This window comes from Leucoraja erinacea, chromosome 5, assembly GCF_028641065.1.
Source record: "Leucoraja erinacea ecotype New England chromosome 5, Leri_hhj_1, whole genome shotgun sequence".
NCBI classification, from domain to species: domain Eukaryota; kingdom Metazoa; phylum Chordata; class Chondrichthyes; order Rajiformes; family Rajidae; genus Leucoraja; species Leucoraja erinaceus.
In genome coordinates, this window is record NC_073381.1 from 45,741,556 (window position 1) to 45,764,086 (window position 22,531).

Below are 22,531 nucleotides of genomic sequence, written 5' to 3' on the forward strand. Positions count from 1 at the left end.
AACTCTATCATTGTTCTGTCTGGGACAAGAGGGAACAAGAGCAAAACTGCAGGACACAGAGGGGACATGGGTGAGGAATCCACTACACAGCAGAGTAGAAACCATTGTTACTAAGGAAAGAGGACATCTCTGCTGTCTGAGAGTGAAAACCTCATCTTGGGAGCAGATGCAGCAGAGATGGAGAATTTGAGACTAGATGTTGGCATCCTTGCGAAAGCCAGGGTGGAAGGAGGTGTAATTAAGATAATTGTGAGATGTCAGTCATTAGTCTGTTCCTTGCGAAGGAGAAAGAGAGATCAAGAGAGACATTTCAGCGATAGACTAAGTGAATTTGACGTCACGGTGGATGTTAATAGTAAAGTTGATAAAATTATTAAATTATTCCGGAGGCAGCCCTGATGCAGTCATCCATGGCTTGGAGAAATAAGTGAGGGATGCTGCCAGTGTATATTTGGAACAAGGACTATTTGACGTATCCAACAAACATGCATACATAGCTAGGGCCCTTGTGAGTGCCCATAGCTACACCTTTAACTTGAAGAAATTAAGAGGAGTCAAAAGAGAAGTTGTTGAAGAAGCCGGTGGAGGCAGGTTCTCTGGATGCTTTCAAGAGAGAGCTAGATAGGTCTCTTAAAAAATAGCGGAGTCAGGGGATATGGGGAGAAGGCAGGAACGGGGTACTGATTGGGGATGATCAGCCATGATCACATTGAATGGCGGTGCCGGCTCGAAGGGCCAAATGGCCTCCTCCTGCACCTATTGTCTATTGTCTATTGTCGAAGCCGCTAAGTTATTTCAACACTGTTTTTTTTTAAAGAGATAAAAGGGTGGTTATACAGATGGAAGAAAAGTAAAGAACAATGTCCCACAAGGATGTGATCTTGTTATTGAATATTTTAATTCATGATTTGAAGTTAGAAACAAGTAGCTCAATGTGGAGATGATTCCAAACAGGAGAAGGATGCCACATTGTACAGAAATACTTGCTAGTGCCTATAACAGTGGAGGCCTCTTAGTAGGAAAAATAGAAATAGCATTACATCTTAAAACAATATAAAAAAATAATATTGAATGATGGCATGGTAATTGAAATTGTGGATCATACAAGGATACTTACAGTATAACAGTCCATATTAAACATTGCGAAACAGTTGTGGAGTGGCGCATGTTACAGGGCAAGAATAAAAATAATAAATGCAGAGAATCATCAGAGATCTAGCTTTGTAGAAAACACCAATTGCACACCAGACTATGAACATTTGCAAAGGGAATTTGCAATAAGTATTGACAATTATTTTAGGAAGTTATAGCTGGGACTTGCAGGAGTCCAGCCAAGAATGGCAGAACACAAAGTTGTGTGAACGAGACGTATTTATTATTATTACAGTATTATTATTCTCTACTCCTCAAATGGGCACGTAAGGCGTTGCCCAACCTTAAATACCCTTAAGGATCAACCCCGTGACCAGCGCCTCCCACACTGAGACACCTAACTCCTCCCTCCATAGTCGACGGTTCGCTCTGCCCGTGGCCTACCACCAGGTGCCGCCACAAAGTCATAAATATTTATTCTTCATATTACCATTTTTCCTGTTATCTCATTTTGTTTATGCACCATTCATTATTCCCCTTGTTAAAAATGAATACCTGACAGGTTATATGACTTATTTAGTTGATTAGCCTGGTGTCTGATAAATAACTCTTTCAAGGCCTCCAGTAAGTTTGATGTTATACGAATTATGTTTCAGTTTCATAAATGCTGAAAATAACATGTTAAAGTTCCTTAATCCAAATTCTGTGTTATTTTTAAAAGGCTAATTGCATTTTGGGTTCATTGTTGAATTATTTTACAAGATTATTGTGTGTGAGCTCTGATTAATTATTCACTAGAGCATTAATTGTAATGAATCCAATCCGGAAGATAGTGTCACTTCCAAACTCCATCTGTCAGTTCACTTAGGATAGAATGCTGGCTTGTTGACCAGTGAACAAACAGGGACTGATAATGTGATTTTTGGTGTCAGTAGCATTTCCGTGCACTGGGTTCTGTTATGGATAGTTGCCTATTATCCACATTCAGTGCAGACTGTCAGTTTCTTTTTTGAAGTGCTGCCTGGAAGCTAGAGCTGGCTGCCATTAATTAACTTATTTCCTATCCCTAACATCATAGAATAAATTCCGAAACCTACAATTCACTGTCACTGGGCAGAGTGAATTTTAAATAAAAATGTTTTTGCAAACTTTGGACATTCTAAATTATTTATGATACTTTTCTATTGTAGGGCCTTCAGATTTAGCACACAAGCATTTGGAACTCTAAACTTTCTTTTTAAATTGAATTCTGGGGATACTGTTAATTCTGGCTAAATTGGAGAGGCTAGGACTTCAAAATGGGGCATAAGCTTCAGGGCTGCTGGGAGATTAAGTCAATTTGGAATTGCTCTCTGCAGAGCTGGGTCTAGCTGCTGAGAGGTGCCGGTGTGTCTAGAGCTTAGATACAATTTGCAAGCAAAGAATAGGAACATCTGCAGACCCTGTTAATTAGGTGCAAAATGCATAGAATGGATTGGATGGCTGCAAACGAGACATACACCTTGTAAATAATTGTAAATAATGTTGCAGTGTTCAACTTTGCCGAGTGTTGATTGGATGAGGTATTGAACCTTGTCTAGGTTTCCTGCAGATCAGGGTAAATGTTTCTAAGTTGGCTTCCTTACGAAGTCTGGTTTGAATACAATGTATGAACTGTTGTATTATTGGGTTAGGGAAATGTCTGTTATGAATGGGGTTAATCGATATCTGTAATTGGGTTATTAAGAGACCACCCCCATGTGGTCCGGCCCCTGGAGGTACCAGGACATATAAAAGTCCACTTCCACAAGGTCCAGCATCGTTCTTCTGGGAGAGCGCTTGGGACTGCGTGAACTTCTGGAGTGTCTCTGACTGAGCAAGGCCTAGAGGGCTTGAGCAGGCAGTTACAAGGATCAAACCTGCAGTGGGATAGGTAGAGTTGAACTGTAACGCGCTTTTGTTAAAACAAAGATTAGTTGTTTCAAGTGCTTGATTCAGTGCTTTTACTGAAACTAGACTGGGGGGAAGCTTAGAAATGAGTAATTTACATTGGAGGCTCGTCCGGGATCTCAAAAGAACCCCAAACACAAGGGTGATCAAGGGTGTTGAGCTGTTTCGATCGCGAGTGCAGAAACCGGGCCCATGGAGCGGTTTTCGCATTTTTGGCACTTCATCAGTCAGAGTGGATCGATCATTCGCGAGCTTGGGAAAGAGTCTAATCAAGATCATTAGAACAGAGTCTAGCAAGCACGGGGGAGTGGTTAGCACGCCTTTGGGTTGGAGGCCCATAAAACCAGGGTGGGGTTAGAGGCCCTGCTGGGGTTGTGTTAGAGGCCTTTTCCTTGGTTAGTGGCCCAAAACTTTGGTCGTAGTTAGCAGACTGCAGCTGCTTTAACGAGAGCCAAATGCGCTTCATCGGGCAAGGGGTGGCCCAGGGTTATTGGTATTAAAATTGGTGGGGTATTAAAATACAGGCCTCGCCTTCGATCGGATCTTCGCCAAGAGCGCAAATTGGCATCAGTATCCCCACTCCCTAGGAACCGAAACTACCATCAGAAAAGAGGAAGAAGACCTGCCCTAGTGCCCAACTTTAATATCACCTAGCTATTGGAGAAAGAAAAGGAAGGAGAGTAAAGGACACTTTAATCATCTTTGAAAGAAACAACACCAATGACCTATAACGACTTTTGGGACAAGCCTCACTTTAAAGGACTGACCAAATAAAAAACATTCCTCTGTGGTTTGGAGTAAAATACCTAATTTGCGTATAAATTATGGTTATTAGACATAAATTTATAAATTTTGGATTCGGTCTCGAAATTCTATGGTAATGAATTGGAGGGGCTTTTAAAAAAAAAAAAGAGATTTAGGATAGACTTGTGGAATCTGGTTTAGGAATAATTGGAGTTTGATTATTAACTGACATTGTTATTATCTCATCCCCAGAAAGGCAGACAAAGATGGGAAAGATTGTTCGCCCGATGGATTTGAATTGTTTAATCCTTGATGGTAAAGTGGCTTCTATTATCAAGGTGGATAGAAATGGTCCCTGGATTTGGCATTCTTGATTGGATTTATGATTAAATTGATAGCAATGGAAATTGATTGTTTACATTTGAACAGCTGGGAATTCCACATGAATTGGAAGGGAATTGTACTATTGGCTCCAATGCTATGGAATGAGAAGGATGAGATGGACACCGAAATTTGACAGTAAATTGAAGGCTGAGACTGAATTTGGTTGAATTGGAACATTTATCATGATTTGCTTTAAATTAGAGTCACGCCTGTAGGGAAATCAGGACTGAACCCAACTGAAATTTATATGATTACCCTTCATCAGATATACATCTTATAACATTGCGTAAGTATGAGGAAGGCTAATTAGTGTCGATCCGAGAATAAAAAAGAGTATATTAGGGAAAAGAATAGGAATAGGGATCTAATATTGGGTAATATAATAGGTTTGAATAGGGATAGTATTGCAGAACTATAGTGAATGTATGGGAGAGCATGAGTGCATGATGGTAACTTGCTTTGTCCCAAGTTTCTTAGGTTTTAGGTTCGACTGTGGAAGGTGATGGAAGACTGAGCAGCAACACAGATTGAGGGAATTCCCGCCCACGAAAACTCGGGCGGTGAAGACTCCTCAGACAGAGTTTGTGAAGTTATGCCCATGAAAACTCGGGACGCTTGACAAGATTCTGGGAAGAAACATCATCATCTTGTGTTGCTGATAGATGGAAAATGTAAAGCACACTTATGTATATCTGGTCAGCTGATTATTGAGCCATTTTGGTTATCATAAATGATGAGTTATCATTTATGATTTAAAAAAAGGAAGAAATGTTAATCCTGGCTAAATTGGAGAGGCTAGGACTTCAAAATGGGGTAAAAGGGCTGCTGGGAGATTTGGTCAATTTGGAATTATTCTCTGCAGAGCTGGGACAAGCTGCGGAGTGGTGCAAGTGAGTCTAGAGCTTAGATACAATTTGCAAGCAAAGAATAGGAACATCTGCAGAACCTGTCAATTAGGTGCAAAATACATAGAATGGATTAGATGGCTGCAAACCAGACATGCACCTTGTAAATAATTATAAATAATGTTGCAGTGTTCAACATTGTCGAGTGTTGATTGGATGAGATATTGAGCCTTGTCTGGGTTTCCTGCAGATCAGGGTAAATGTTTCTAAGTTGGCTTCCTTTATGAAGTCCAGTTTGAATACAATGTATCTGTTGTATTATTGGGTTAGGGAAATGTCTGTTATGTATGGGGTTAATCGATATCTGTAATTAGGTTATTAAGAGACCAACCCCATGTGGTTCGGCCCCTCGAGGTCCCAGGACATATAAAAGTCCGCTACCACGAGGTCCAGCATCAATCTTCTGGGAGACTGCTTGGGACTGCGTGAACGTCTGGAATGTCTCTGTCTGATCAAGGCCTGGAGGGCTTGAACAGGCAGATACGAGGATCGAACCCATGGTTGGATAGGTACAGTAGTTGAACTGTAACGCGCTTTTGTTAAAATAAAGATTAGTTGTTTCAAGTGCTTGATTCAGTGTTTTTACTGAAACTAGACTGGGGGGAACCTTAGAAACGAGCAATTTACAATACATGACCAATGTAGTTAAAATTGTGAACAAACAAGAACAAAAGTGTTGTGTTGCTTCAAAGTAATGGAGTGGATCAAGTAAGTAATTCTTGACTTTTGTGCAGCACATTATTGAATTGGAGAGTAAAGAATATCTTGGAAGATGTTTGAAGAGCATGATACTCTTCTATCCCTTTGCCTGCTATGTCTTAACATTTCTATTGGTGCCATTTCAGAGTAATCAGTAGTTCAGCACTGGTGCTGAATGATGTTTTTTCAATCATCCTGCGTTTGCACTAAAAACAAATTAAGAGGCCTTTTTTCTTAATGATCTGGTCTCTCATTATATCACACGGTTGCTTTAGTGTGTGCACCCATATACAGAGTTCATATTGAAGGCCTCATTACTTTCGAAAATATCACTTAAGCACAGTCAAGAGATGAAAGAGAACACAAAATTTGTAAATACTTAGCAGAATAATTCGACAGCCCCGACCGCAGAGAATAAAGAGGGAGAAGATTGAACTTTATTACCTTCCATCACAGTGAAGAATGCGGGGAGCTGCTGTGGTGGATGTTTATGTTAACTTTTATTTTATCTGCCTGTGTGTCTTGTTGCTTTTCACAGTATGTCTGTATGGTAACCTTAATTGGTACATGTGACAATAAACTGACCTTGAAACCTTCAAAATGGAGAGAAAGCAGGTACAGGATACTGAGGGATGATTAGCCATGATCATATTGAATGGCAGTGCAGGCTCGAAGGGCCGAATGGCCTACTCCTGCACCTATTTTCTATGTTTAAACCTGGAATGGTAGTTTCAAGAAATAAAATGGTATGTTTGTTTCTCACAAATAGAGCAATGGTGATGTGCTGAATTTTTTTATTTATAGTGGAAAATGCAGCTGTAATCTTAGTACACACTGGGTTTTTCATGCAGATAAAATTGAATGTCAACAATTTGAGTTTAACAAAATGTGCTTATTTATACTACTTAATATTCTCCATGTATATTTTCTGTATATGCAATTAAAGGAGTAGAATTGCATGATTTAGTTAACACCTTTCATGACAAAATAGTCAACTGAGGACTTTCAAAATATCATTACTGTTATGTTTTGTTCAGTCTTGAAGTTTTTGTTCAACATAAAGAATGGAGGCAATACTTTGTGTCATATTTACCTTTTAAAAGTTCCAACTATAAAATGGCTTCCACAGGCTTCTCATTCTGCATCTGTTCCCGCTCTCTAAATCACATGACTACACTACATCATGCACTTAATTTGCATGTCACAACACGGTTTGAATTGTAACAATATGTCAGCATGGGGACATGTGCCAACCAATTTGTGCACAGCAAGGTATCTATCTATCTATCTATCTATCTATCTATCTATCTATCTATCTATCTATCTATTTATCTATCTATAAAACTGTGTGGCTGCCGCCTTCCCTCTTTGTTCTCCCTCCGCGCCGAGGCGACGGTTCAAACTCCGCCTTTCTGCCTTTTGATTAATCGGGTCTCCGTGTGATGTCACATGCCCAATGCTCTCCGCCAGAGCTTCAATCGGAATGGATCCATTTACATATGCCTTTGCACCAGCCCCAGCCCCAGCCCCTGGTGAACGTTCCATCGTGTGATGTCACAATGCCCAATGCCCAAAGACATTCTTGCCATAGAGGGAGTACAGAGAAGGTTAACCAGACTGATTCCTGGGATTGCAGGACTTTCATATGAAGAAAGACTGGATAGACTCGGCTTGTACTCGCTAGAATTTAGAAGACTGTTGAGGGGGGGTCCTTATAGAATCTTATGTTGTCTATGTTTCCCATTTCTGCCTTTACCCCCCCAGCCCCTGAGAACTTCCATCGTGTGATGTCACAATGCCCATCCCTCTCTGCCCAGAAGGTTCACCCCCCTTTCATTCACTGGATAGACTGGCTACCCCATCCCTATGTTTCCCTCTCCCTCTCCCCCCATCCCCTCTCTTTCCCACCCCCCTTTCACTCTCTACCCCACCCCCCTACCCCTCCCCCCCCGCCCTCTTCCCCCTACACCTCTGCCCCCTTCCCTCTCCACCCATCCCTCCCCACTCTTTCCCCCTCCCCTCCCCCTCCCTCTCCATCCCCCCTTTTCCCCCTCCCCCCCCCCCCTCCCTCCCCTCCCCTCCATCCCCACCCCCCCTCCCCACTCTCTCCCCATCCCCCCTCTCACCCCCTACCCCACTCTCCTATTCCTTCTGTCCCATTTCCTCCTCCTCCTCTCCCGTCCCTCCCCTCTTCTCACCCCACCTGTGTGTTTGGGGGGTGGTTAATGTGAGTGTGAGGCCGCAGCCCCCCCCCCGCAAACGCCATCGTAGGGGAAACAGACCCAACGGGTCTGCACTTGGTCTAGTATATTACTAAAACTCTCATCTTGTTTGTTTGTATGTATGCATGTGTGCGATATTCCAAAACCCCGTCAAAACGGTAAGCGATAGCGCTATCATTTTTGGCCCACCTTACTCATCATTATCCTGGGATGTAAAAGAAACAAGTTTCATTTGGATTGATGTTATATTTTACAAGTTATTGACATTTTAAACTTTACAAAAAACACCTTTTAAACCACTTTTCCACTTACCATGCCCATCAGCAGCGTTCAACGTCACAATGGCGTCACAATGGGATCCCGAATCTAATTTACGTAAAAAATTGCGATTAAAAAAAAAAAATCAGTTTTATTCAAATTCGTCTGTTTTCATTCACAATGACGTCACAATGCGATCGCGAATCACATTTACATTAAAAAAGTTACAATTTTTAAAACAAATGCGTTTTAATCAAATTCTTCTGATTTCATCAACAGCTAACATTATATTTAGTTTATTTTAAAGAAAAACGCGATTTTCATTGTGGGGTGTGGGATAAGGGGAGATTTCATTTTAAAAAAACGTGATTTTCATTGTGGGGTATGGGTAGGTGAGGAGTGGGGGAGCAGGGGGATAGAGGGAGGAGGGGGTAGGGAGGGGAGAGGGAGGAGACGGAGAAGAAAATGGGGAGGTGAGGAGGGAGAGTGCGGGAGTGGGATAGGGGGGAGATGAGGAGTGAGCAGGGAGAGAAGGAGAGGAGGGGAGAGGGATTATGGAGGGAGGGAGTGACTGAGGGCAGGGGAAAGGAGAGTGAGGGAGAGGTGAGTGAGGGAGTGGGGAGAGGAGGGAGAGGGGAAAGAAGGGGGAAAGTTAAGAGGAGGGGGATGGAGTGCTGGGGGATGAGGGGGAATGGAGGAGGATAGGGGCAGGAAGAGGGATGGCGAGGCGCAGTTGGGGAAGGGTTGCCGTGACCTACGTCACAACGGGATCTGGCATCATAACGGGAACCCGTCAGCCGTGCCTGCGCAGTTGGGATCTTTGGGTGAGTGGTGGAATATTGCGTTGGGGAACGGGGCCCAATGGGTTCCACTTGGTCTATACATAACTAAACGTCTCATCTTGTATGTATGTATGTATGTATGTATGCATGTATGTACGCATGTATGTATGTATGTTCTCGAAAAACAGCCAAAACAGTACACGATAGCGCAACAATTTTAGGGGCGCCTTACTCACCATTTGCCTGGGGTGCACAGTAACTAGTTTCATTTGAATTAACAAAGTAATTCCCTTTATAAACTTTAATTAACTTTCTACTCCCCAGGTCCGCCGAGCTCCCACTTGCCGGGCCCGTCAACTGCATCTGTGCAGTTACCCACTATCCGCGCGTGCACAGTTTAGGGAGGGTTGCCGGGCCCTCCGCCATTTACAAATCGCCATTTTGACAGGCGTCACAAACAGGATCTCTGGCATCACAACGGGGACCCAATGGGTCCACTGGTCGTCTAGTATATAACTGAAAGTCTCATCTTGTCTGGATGGATGTATGTATGGATGTATGTATGTATGTATGTATGTATGTATGTATGTATGTATGTTCCTGAAATACAGCTAAACGGTACACGATAGCGCAACAATTTTAAACTTTAGTGAACTTTATACTGTGGATGGGACAAGTTTCAACATCGCAGTCACGCCTGTGCAGTCACCCCTGTGCAGTGCGCTCCCACTTGCCTGGCCTGTCAGCCATGCCTGCGCAGTTGGGGGAGGGTTGCCGGGCCTGGTATCCGCGCATGTGCAGTTGGGGGAGGGTTGTCGGGCCCGGCGGCAGCATGCCCAGAAGGGATGAAGAGACGGAATTTGAAATAACTGAACATCTCGAGGATCTCCGAGAAAGAATGTTCCCGAAATACAGCCACAACAGAACACAATACCGCAACAATTTTAGGAACTTCATGTCCTGCAGAACCATTTTTCCATGTATTATTGTGTCATTCAATTTAACCCTCAGCTCCATAATTCACAACCTTTAATGCAGCGTTTCTCAACCTTTTTCCCCTTGCAGAACCCTTGAAATAATTTTAGTGTTTCAGAGAACCCCTACATAAAAATTATTATATATCTTTATTAATCTCTCTTTCATAAACTTAAAGTTCATAAGGCAAACATAATATATTTTTCTGATAACTGATTTCTGATAACTGACAATGCAAAAAAAACTGAAATCAAACTGCTTGTTCAAAACTGAAGCAAATAAAGGCAAACAGAACTAGCCTTGGAGGAGAGAGAGAAGAGAGAGAGAAAACAACACAAACTTTTCATACACTAACAAATACATAAATAAACTTTTGATAAATTAACAAAAATAAACATAAACATACTGAAAGTTTTAAAATTCATATAACATCCCTAAATGATGGGTAAAAATTATTAAATAACGTGGGTGAATGAGGGACCGGACCTGCACACCAGGAAGCACAAACAGGATTGATGGAGACCATGCATGTGTATGTACACGAGTGAGTCACTTGATGATACACAAATCCGTCACGTACAGCTCCTGTCCACTGACCACTAAAGGCCGTTTCACACTGGCGCCATATAGGCGTCGCCAAATATGACGTCGCTAAATATGCTAAATAGACATCGCTAAATATGCTGTACATGTATAATAAAATTATGAATATGAAATTAAACACAAAAACGACAAAAATGCATTTACATATGATTAGCCTATTTATCACTATTTCTCTCGGAACCCCTGGTGACCTCTCGCGGAACCCAAGCGTTTCGGGGAACCCCGGTTGAGAAACACTGCTTTAATGCAATGTCCTCAGTTTTGAGTATTCTTCTCTCTAAAGAATCTTGTGTTTCTTATGGCATAGTCCAATCCACCTACTCCCTTCAGATGATCTCTTCCCAGACTTGAAAAGCACCAGCACCAGTCCATTCCTGCCTGGACCACAATCACGATTCTTATTACATGGAGAGAAATACTTGTCTTTACCTCATTTTCCTCCTCAAATATGTTTTTACATTCCTTACAAAATAATGACATTTCAACTTTTCATTCTCCATGGTCACCTTTTAAGGGCACTCATCTATAACTAACTCTGTGGAATTATTCCTTGCCTTTGCATCAGGATTATGTCCTGATTCACCTTTATCAATGTTGTTTGCACACTTCCCAATTCTTCAAGTTACCTCAAACTTCAGAATTATTGCATCAAACAGTTTTGCTCGAATCTATTTGTTTATAGCCAACACATCAAACAAACCCACGCAAACCTAAAAATGCACAAAAATTGTAATATGTTCCATACATACACTCACAATAAATATTGCAGCGGTGATAACTTATGAACTATTCCAGAAGATAAGCTGCCAATTTCTACGTTTTCTACATTTTGCAACACTGGACACTCAATCTCTGGTTGTACTTCTCAGCTTTGGTTCTATTCTTCAGCCTACTACCCCGTGTCTTCTCTCAGCAGCCAAGCTTTCCACTTGGATGCTTTTCAAGCATCCACTGTGCTTGTGGTGCTGTCCCTGACCATTTTCTTTGCTTCACCTATTAATCACACAACCCCTATTCGCAGCACTGTCATGAGCTAGGCCATTTGGATGGGAGATTTAATTTCTCCCTTTCAGTTGTGGATGAAGTATGTCAATCCAATACCCCTTTTCTTCTGTGCATTTCACCAGTTCCAAGATCTGGTATTCACCTCGGAACCCAATAATCTTTTCTATTCATATGTTCTCCATGCCATAACAAAAAGTAAGTTGCAAAATGTATGTAAATCAGTAAAGGTGCACAGTAAGAACAATGGAGAGATTGTGAGACAATAAGAAGCCATGTGAGACAGAAGGAGAGTGTAAAGGAACAAGAAAAAGTTACGCATGTGAATGCTGAAGGAGTGGCAAGAGGAAGCCATACAAAAAAAATGAAAGAAAAAATGATATGAGGGGATGAGAGAAAACATTACAACACTATTAAAACAAGTAAATAATTATTCAATCCATTAAAAATCTAAAACAAAACACATATAAAACATTTAAATAAACTTAAACATTAAAAAAAACGTATTAATTACACTGACACTTTACTGCCTAGCAAGTACCCCCTACTCTGGCTTAAATCTGGTGAAGGTTCCTGAACTGGATTACCTGCAATAAATACTGGGGAATTGCTGTAATTTTGTATTCTGCTGGTGGACTCCAAAAGGGGCTCCAACATCATAGTGTAGACAGGAAATTGCTGATAAACAACTGCCAGCCATTTTGGAACATTTACATCTTCGCATCTGTTCATGGAAATCCTGGCACTTACTTAAGGAAATGTCAGCTATGTCTGATATTGGCAGATCTGCTGTAACAAGTACTTTGGCTAAAAGCAATTGATGAAGTAGGGAACACTTTTTGTATTATGTGGTTTGAATTGATTATAATGCAATTTCTATCAAGAACTGGAGAAACACTTAAAAATTACTTTGGAAATTGACAAGCAGAAAAAATCTGTCAAAGAAACAAAAAGTATAAAGAAAAATAACTGTTTCCATGTAACCTCCCACCAGTAATCACTGTTATCTCAAGAATAGAGTTCGGGGCAGATGGCTGTGGAAATTGACAAGAATCGCTTCTATTGACACTTGTGCAATGATGCTCTATTAAACTTGTTACATAGAGCCTTTAGTATTATTAACTTGCAGCTATAAAAATAAACGTAGCTATTAAAAATACCTTTATTTTTGAAAATCATGTTAGAGAAATTACTCTGTTATTCTCCAGCCCCTAAACCCCTTTCACCATTGACAATTAATTTTCTATGGTTTTTTTAATCATATAACAGCATTGTATCAACATTTCCTTACAAAATCCAAAATGGAGAAATACCCCAATCATTTGCTTAAATTTTGTTTTTGGTTCTTAAGTCATCATTGTAAAGAGCTCAAACTCACATGGGTTGAAACACGAGCATCTTTATTGTTCAGGTCATAACTACACAGCAGGTCATCACACGTTCACACTGCTACTCAAACTGGCAAGCAGTGGGCAGGATCTTACACTATTAATGTTACAGTTAGGCGGGGTTATTATTACTAAGCATTCTAATTGGCTAACATGCTATTGCCCATGCTACATCTCTTCTTCTATAAATGAAAAGTAGATACAGTGTTATCACTATGATGAGTAAATAAATTGTTAAATGCAAAATACCACATCTAAGAATAATAAGGTTAAACATAGTCGGCGTATCTCACAAGGGGCTTACTAACCCGCCCGGTCTGCGTACGGTAGGGAGCTGCCTCATCAACCTTTTCCTCGGAAAGGTTAAGGGCACACCTGGGTGAACAAACAGGACTCTGGGGGGACACCGTAGGGGATGACCGTCGCGGGGGTACCGGTGAACCGGGTACAAGGGGGGGTGAGGGCGTAGACCGACGCGGGGACTGGCAGCTGCAGGCACTGGCGCAACTGGAACAGCAATCACTTTAAAATTCAGCGGAGGAGCGCCAGGACCCTGGAACCGTGGCGAAGTGCTGACGAAGTTTCAGGATGACTGATTCCGAGGAGATGGTTGGTAAAGAATCAATTTCAAACCAATTTGAATACGAGTCCACCAGCACGAGATGGTGCTTCCCATGCCAGTCGGAAATATCGACGACCACGGACGACCACGGTAGAGGTGGAGCCGGTTGGGACAGCAGCGGTTGTTTTTGCTGGTGTGGCGCCTGCCTGTTACAGATCGCGCATGACTCAGTTTTTCCCGAAAGTACTTGGTCATTCCGGGCCAGTAAATAATTTCTCTGGCACGTTGTAGGGTGGCCTCAACGCCAGGGTGGCCACCGTGGATATCCTCGTAGTACTCCTTACGCCTACCATCTTATGGACCTTTACAATCACTCCGTCCTGTAGCACAAGCTCGTCACGTACCAGAAAGTGTTGGATTGTTTGTTTGGCCAGCCGCTTTTAATGACTGAAGTTAGCAGCTGGGAGGTTTTATCCATGGCAGTGTGTTCGGCGAGGCGGCGAAGGCGGTCAATTGGAACAAAGGAAACCTTTAGAACGGAGAATTCCTCACGTTCATAAGGATGTTGTACGCTGGTGGCACGTGGTGACCGTGATAGAGTGTCTGTAATTTGCTTGTCTTTACCTTTTTTGTAGACAATGCGGAAGTCGAACTATTGAAGCTGCATCATCATGCGTTGAAGCCTTGCTGGGGCAGCGTGGATTGTCTTGCTCAGTATGGTAACCAGAGGTTGATGATCAGTCTCTGCCATGAAGGTTGTGGCAAAAATGAAGTCTTTGAATTTGGAGCAGGCAAAAACCACGGCAAGCAGCTCTTTTTCTATCTGGGCATTGTGCTGTTCGGTATCCGTTAGTGTTCTGGAAGCGTAGGATACCGGCAAAACATCGCCGTTGAAAGAGGTCTGGAAGTATGCAGCGCCTAGTCAATACTGGGATGCCTCGCAGGTGATTGTAACCGGCAGGTTGAGGTTGAAGTAAGACAGAGTCGGTGCACAGTTGACGTAGGGGGGTTGAAAGTTCGCTGAGATTGGGGATAAACTTCCCCAGGTAGTTAACCATGCCTAGAAATCGTTGTAAGCTAATGACGTCAGTTGGTACGGGCAGCTCGTTGATTGCTGCAGTCTTCAATGGATCTGGTTTTAGTCCGTTGCTAGTGAACACGTGACTTCGGGAACCCTGAACTTGCATTTAAGTGGGTTCAGTTTTAAGTTGATGTCTCTGGCACGGTCCAATACTTTGCGTAGGTTTGCGTCGTGCTCGGTGGCATCGCGGCCATAAACCATAATGGTGTCAAATACGATGGCACAGAGGGATTCTGCAAACAGTTGTTCCATTGCACGCTGGAAGACTTCACTGGCAGAGTTGAGACCAAAGGGCATTCTTAGCAACCGGTAACGTCCATACAGGGTGGCGAATGTTGTTAATGCCGATGAAGCACGGTCTAACGGGATTTGCCAAGATGGGTTTTTGGCATCCAAGATTGTGAAGACCGTTGCGTTACCGATTTGTGCTGCAACATCTTCGATGGTCCTCATAGGATTGTGTTGCCGCTTGATTGCGGTATTCAAATCTTTACGATTGATGCAGATGCGTAACTCCTTCTTGTCTTTCTTTGTAGTGACAACTATGGTAGAAACCCAATCAGAGGGCTCGCTGACTTCTGTGAGGACCCCAATGGACACAATACGTTTAAGTTCATCATGTATTTGTTCACGCGTACCATGCGGGACACGGTGAGGGGCACGTACGATCGGGGTGACTGCATGGTCCACAATGATCTTGTATGTTGTAGGCAGTTTGCCGAGTTGGTTGTCAAACAAATCTTTAAAGTTGGACAGCACCTGTTTTGGTGATCCCTCTGTCAAACAGAGCTTGTGAACAGCACGTCCGAAATAGACCAAACACAGCTCATGGCATGCATCAATGCCTATCAGGGTTTCAGAACTTGGCTGAACGATGTAACAAGTCCTTGGTCTGTTCATTGATGACAATAGACATAAGGCAATAGACAATAGGTGCAGGAGTAGGCCATTAAGCCCTTCGAGCCAGCACCGCCATTCAATGTGATCATGGCTGATCATCCCCAATCAGTACCCCGTTCCTTCCTTCTCCCCATATCCCCTGACTCTGCTATTTTTAAGAGCCCTAGCTAGCTCTCTCTTGAAAGCATCCAGAGAACCTGCCTCCACCGCCCTCTGAGGCAGAGAATTCCACAGACTCACCACTCTCTGTGAGAAAAAATGTTTCCTCGTCTCGTTCTAAATGGCTTACTCCTTATTCGTAAACTGTGGCCCCTGGTTCTGGACTCCCCCAACATCGGGAACATGTTTCCTGCCTCTAGTGTGTTCAAGCCCTTAACAATCTTATATGTTTCAATGAGATCCCGTCTCATCCTTCTAAACTCCAGAGTGTACAAGCCCAGCTGCTCCATTCTCTCAGCATATGACATACCCGCCATCTCGGGAATTAACCTTGTAAACCTACGCTGCACTCCTTCAATAGCAAGAATGTCCTTCCTCAAATTAGGGGGCCAAAACTGCACACAATACTCCAGGTGTGGTCTCACTAGGGCTCTGTACAACTGCAGAAGGATCTCTTTGCTCCTATATTCGATTCCTCTTGTTATAAAGGCCAACATGCCATTTGCTTTCTTCACTGCCTGCTGCACCTGCTTGCTTACTTTCATAGACTGATGTACAAGGACCCCCAGATCCCGTTGTACTTCCCCTTTTCCCCAAATTGATATCATTTAGATAGTAATCTACCTTCCTGATTTTGCTACCAAAGTGGATAACCTCACATTTATCCGCATTAAACTTCTTCTGCCATGCATATGCCCATTACCCCAATCCAAGTCACCCTGCATTCTCATAGCATACTCCTCACAGTTCACACTGCCACCCAGCTTTGCGTCATCTGCAAATTTGCTAATGTTACTTTGAATCCTTTCATCCAAATCTTTTGATGTATATTGTAAATAGCTGCGGTCCCAGCACCGAGCCTTGCGGTACCCCACTAGTCACTGTCTGCCATTCTGAAAGGGACCCGTTAATCCCTACTCTTTGTTTCCTATCTGCCAACCACTTCTCTATCCATGTCAGCATTCTACCCCCAATACCATGTGCCCTAATTTTCCCACTACTCTCCTATGTGGGACCTTATTAAATGCTTTCTGAAAGTCCAGGTACACTACATCCACTGGCTCTCCCTTGTCCATTTTCCGAGTTACATCTTAAAAAATTCCAGAAGATTAGTCAAGCATGATTTCCCCTTTGTAAATCCATGCTGACTCGGACCGATCCTGTTACTGCTATCCAAATGTTCAGCTATCTCATCCTTTATAATTGATTACAGCATCTTCCCCACCACCGATGTCAGGCTAACTAGCCTATAATTCCCTGTTTTCTCTCTCCCGCCTTTCTTAAAAAGTGGGATAACATTAGCTACCCTCCAATCCACAGGAACTGATCTTGAGTCTATAGAACATTGGAAAATTATCACCAATACATCCACGATTTCTAGAGCCACTTCCTTAAGTATCCTGGGATGCAGACCATTAGGCCCTGGGCATTTATCAACTTTCAGTCCCATCAGTCTATCCAACACCATATCCTGCCTAATGTGGATCTCCTTCAGTTCCTCTGTCACCCCAGGTCCTCTGGCCACTACTATATCAGGAAGATTGCTTGTGTCCTCCTTAGTGAAGACAGATCCAAAGTACCTGTTCAACTCATCTGCCATTTCCTTATTCCCCATAATAATTTCACCTTTTTCTGTCTTCAAGGGTCCAACTTTGGTCTTAAATAGTTTTTTCCTCTTCACATACTTTTTACTATCCTGCTTTATATTCTTGGCTAGCTTACCTTCGTACCTCATCTTTTCTCCCCGTATTGTCTTTTTAGTTATCTTCTGTTGTTCTTTAAACATTACCCAATCCTCTTGATTCCCGCTCATCTTTGCTACGTTGTACTTCTTCGCTTTAATTTTTATACTGTTCCTGACGTCCCTTGTCAGCCATGGTCGTCCCTTTCTCCCCTTGAAATCTTTCTTCCTCCTAGGAATGAACTGATCCTGCACCTTCTGTATTATTCCTAGAAACACCTGCTATTTTTATTCCACTGTCATCCCTGCTAGTGTATCTTTCCAGTCAACTTTGGTCAGCTCCTCCCTCATGGCCCCATAGTCCCCTTTTTTCAACTGCAACACTGACACCTCCGATCTACTCTTCTCCCTCTCCAATTATAGATTAAACCTGATCATGTTATGGTCACTGCCTCCTAATGGCTCATTAACCTCGAGGTCCTTTATCAAATCCGGTTCGTTACATAACACTATATCTAGAATTGCCTTCTTCCTGGTAGGCTCCATTACAAGCTGTTCAAAGAATCCATCACGAAGGCACTCTACAAAGTCCCTTTCTTGGGGTCTAGTACCAACCTGATTTTCCCAGTCTACCTGCATGTTAAAATCTCCCATAACAACCACAGCATTACTTTTACTACATGCCAATTTTGACTCCTAATTCAACTTGCACCCTATGTCCAGGCTACTGTTTGGGGGCCTGTAGATTAGTCGCATTAGGGTCATTTTACTCTTACAATTCCTTAGTTCTATCCATACTGACTCCACACCTCCTGTTTCACTGAATTTAATTCCTCACCAACAGGGCAACCCCACCCCCTCTGCCCACCTGCCTGTCTTTTCTATAGGAGGTATACCCTTGAATATTCAGTTCCCAGCCCTGGCCCTCTTGCAGCCATGTCTCTGTAAATCCCACAACATCATACTTGCCAATTTCTAACTGAGCCTCAAGCTCGTCCACTTTATTCCTTGTACTTCACGCATTCATATACAGCACTTTGATCTCCGTATTCACTTCCGCCCTAACAATTGGCCCTGACCTTCCTCTGTTGCCCATTCTCAAGCTTTCCTTCCCATTAATGCGAGAATCTTTTGTAATTTTTCCTGTAGCCACTTCCCCTTCAACTCCATCTTTATACTCCCAATTTGTCAATCCCTCCCCCCCACATTTATGGTACATTTAAGATCGGCTTTGCCCAGTTAGTGAAGAGTTTCCCCACCGTAAGCATGTAGAGTGGAGGAGTCTTTTCTCAGACGCTCAGTGGTTCTTATCTTGTTGAACACTTTGAGTGACATGACGTTCACGCGGGTACCAGTATCGACCTTGGCGATCAGTGGTTTGTTGTTGACCATCATGGTCACAGCAGGATCAATAACTTTGCCTGTGGTGTGCTGGTTTAGGGAAAGTACGGCGGGCACAGTGTCTGAGCTATCAGAGTCGTTCCCATGGGAAGATTCGTCTTGTTCATGAGAATCTGATTCTGACTGGTCTTGTTGAATCAGGTGCAGCATTGACCTAGGAGCTGTAATGCCACTAGAACGACAACAATTAGCAAAGTGGTTTGTTTTTTTTACAATTATGACATACTTTCCCATGAACTATGCAAAATTGGCGCCCCTTGGGGTGGAAATAGTTACGGTTTGTGCACCTCGTGTTAGGCATGTTCTGAATCTTGCTGGATGCATTAAAAAATCTATGCGGAGAATAACTAACCATATTCACATTTAGTTGTTGATTAGCATCTGCGCAATCATAATCAGCCAATGGTGCCACAGTCTCAGCCATCCAACAAGCATGAATAGCCTGATCTAAAGTCAGGTCTACATTTCGTAATATTCAGCTCGCAGCTTTCGATCACTCATTCCTCCCACAATTTTATCTCGAACAAGCTCATTTGTTATTTCACCAAACCTGATTCGAAAACTGATGTGTCTCAGATCGCTGATGAATCGTTCCACAGGTTCATCAGGTTGTTGTACTCGGTCAAAATATTGTCTTGTCCTCTCAAGGATTCTATTAGATGGCAGGTCACACAGTTCTCTGAACTTTCTCAGTAACACCATTGAGTTATCTATAGATTCTGCTGGCACCAGTACCTGTCCATTCGCATCCAGTTGAGCAGGTGCAAATTCAAACGAGTCAGCGTGGATCATAGCCTCCGGACCCGTTAAATTCAACAGTAGCGAAGACTTCAAATCATCGGGATCGTTGGAGTGAACCATGCATGAGTAATCTTCCTCAAACATTCTCCATCGCTTGGCGATATCAGAATCAAACACAAGCGGGCTAGACTTTCGACAAGAGCTAGCCATGTTCCAAAATCACAGAAAAACACGAAAATAAAAACTGGTAAATGAAATATATCGCGATTAAACAGAAGCGGGGCAGACCCAGTCTGACACCATGTAAAGAGCTCAAACTCACACGGGTTGAAACACGAGCATCTTTATTGTTCAGGTCATAACTACACAGCAGGTCATCACATATTCACACTGCTACTCGAACTGGCAAGCAGTGGGCAGGATCTTATACTATGAATGTTATAATTACTACACATTCTAATTGGCTAACATGCTATAGCCTATGCTATAATCATTAACTGCAATTAAGCGCTGGCTCATCCTGCGAAGCCCACATTGCTTTAATGAATAATGAGGAAAAAGCTTGATCAGAAAATGTGAAAGGTATCACTATCACCCTGCTTTGTATGGCACAGCTAAAACTAACAACTTCACAGACAACCATCTGCCTTAAAGTATTTTTTTATGTTATGCTCTTTTGTTCCAACTGAAAGCTTTATCCATGATTTTAGCACATGTTGGGTTTTTTTAAAGCTTCGCTTCCAATTTATTGTTGCTGTCACGATGATGATTCATTGTCCAAAATTCACTGAAGTCTTACAAATTGAATGTTCTTTAAGTAAAAACTTTGTCTGCAGCATCTGTATCGTAAGAGCAAAAAAATAGTGAAGCCACTGAATTTCTTTCATTGTCACTTCCCACACTTTGCCATTTGTCACTGTCACTTCCTACATATTGCCATTCACTTCTCAGTCACTTCCCACACATTGCTATTTCTTTGCCTCTTCCCACTTACCACCAAAAGTATTGAAAATAGAAAATGTCCTATCCTATAAGCCTTGAAATGTGTATAAGCGGAGATTTAACCCAAACTGAGTTATGTTATTAAGGGAAGTGAATAAACAGAACTAATCTCATTTGTTGTATTGACTGACATCCACTTTTAAAATGATTTTTTTTTTTTCCTCCGCTCTTACAATCACACTGTCTGTCAAGTACCAATGGTAGCTGTTGTCCATGTTGTCCACTGCCCTTTGATTGGCGCTAACTGGAGTTCCTCAGCGTCTCCACTTAAAAAGTAATCATTGCATTACTACACTAACTTAAAGAACAGAAGAGGTGCCATATCACGTAAAGGCTTTAATCTTTGAGGAGAGCCTTCATTTTATTAAAAGCTTTATTGAAATTGGATTTAAATGGTCAGAGATTAATTGAAAGGCTTGCCAGAAATACTGATTCTGAAGCTTGGAAGGGTAGCCATTCAAAATAAATATACACAGTTTAAGGAAGATGACAGCCCATGGTATCAAAGGGCAGGTACTAGCATGGATCGCAGGTTGGCTGGATGGCAGAAGACAAAGAGTGGCAATAAAGGGTTTTTTCTGGTAGGCTACCAGAGACTAGTGGAATTCCACAGGGCTCTGTGCTGGGGCCGCTATTCTTCACGTTATATATTAATGATTTCAATGAGGGGATTGAAGGCTTTGTGGCCAAGTTTGCGGATGATTCGAAAATAGGTGGAAGGGCAGGTAGTGCAGAGAAAGCAGAGATTCTGCAGAAGGACCTGGACAGGTTTGGAGAGTGGGCAGAAATGTAGCAGATGGAACATAGTGGAGCAAAGTGTGGAGTCATGCATTTTGGTAGTAAGAATAAAGGCGTAGACTATTTTCTAAATGGGTAGAGAATCCAGAAATCAGTATTGCAAAGGGACTGGTGCAGGATTCTGAAAAAGTTAATCTGCAGGTCGAATCGGTTGTAAAGAAAGCAAACTTAATGCTAGCATTTATTTCAAGAGGGCTTATATACAGAAACAGGGATGTAAGGCTGAGGCTCTATAAGGCTGCATTTGGAATATTGTGAGCAATCATCGCAGGTGTCAGAGGTTATGGGGAGAAGGCAGGAGAATGAGGTTCTGAGGGAGAGATAGATCAGCCATGATTGAATGCAAAGTTGATGGGCCGAATGGCCTAATTCTACTCCTATCACCTATGACCTTTATATCATGTTGCTAGATATTCTTGATGAGTTATTTGTTAAAACTTTCAAAGGAGCAAGAAGAAATGCTGAAATTGTGGTACAAGTACATTAAAATATCATGAAAAGATACAAGGATATTCAGTGTATCAGTGAAGGGAAAACAACTACTGTGTTGTTCTTTTAAAAATGGGCATGAACACAATGGGAAGAATGGTCTCTGGGAGATCAGAGTCAATACAAAAGAGTTTAGATTCTAAACCAACCCACTTTTTTAAAATGTTGCACAATGATGTATCAAAAAAATTGAAGGACTTGCCTTCATGAGGTGCCATTTTACATAGGGTCATTTCAAAGTGTTTTACGTGAATTAAGTGGTCACTGTTGTCATGTATGAAATTTGATAGCCTATTTCCACTCAGTTTGTTTGCACAAACAACAATGAAACATATTCTGCAGCACAGATTTTTGGTTCAGCGACAAAATATGGGTTAGAACATAGAAGAAAATCCTCCTCCACATGTTGGATATTGCACCAAAGGAACTTTTACATTTAGCTGAGAGGACAGGCATTATCATCTCATCCCAGGAATAGTTTTTTAATAATGCAATACTCCTTCAAGCCTGCATTCAACTGTCATTCTAGAAGTCTCTGAATTGGGACTTGAAACATCTTTCTTCTTGGGACTGAAGGTAATATGCTATTCTTAATTCAAGGTTGGCATCTTGGAAATAACTACTTCAAAATCACTCCAATATTATATTGCTTAAATTAATGACTACATAATGTTCAATTCCAATCACAACTATGCAATAAATGAAGCAACCCATGCCTGCAAGCAGCAGAATCT

At 42.2% G+C, this 22,531-nt stretch overlaps 1 long non-coding RNA gene across 2 annotated transcripts in view; it reads right to left on the reverse strand.

Annotated features, from left to right (window-relative positions):
- The window catches only part of LOC129697185 (uncharacterized), a 50,319-nt gene that overhangs the window by 3,828 nt on the left and 23,960 nt on the right, over window positions 1-22,531 (reverse strand). For both annotated transcript variants that reach the window (XR_008723464.1, XR_008723463.1), the window contains exon 2: window positions 8,288-8,341. This is a non-coding gene — a long non-coding RNA (uncharacterized LOC129697185). The remainder of the gene's footprint in view (window positions 1-8,287; window positions 8,342-22,531) is intronic.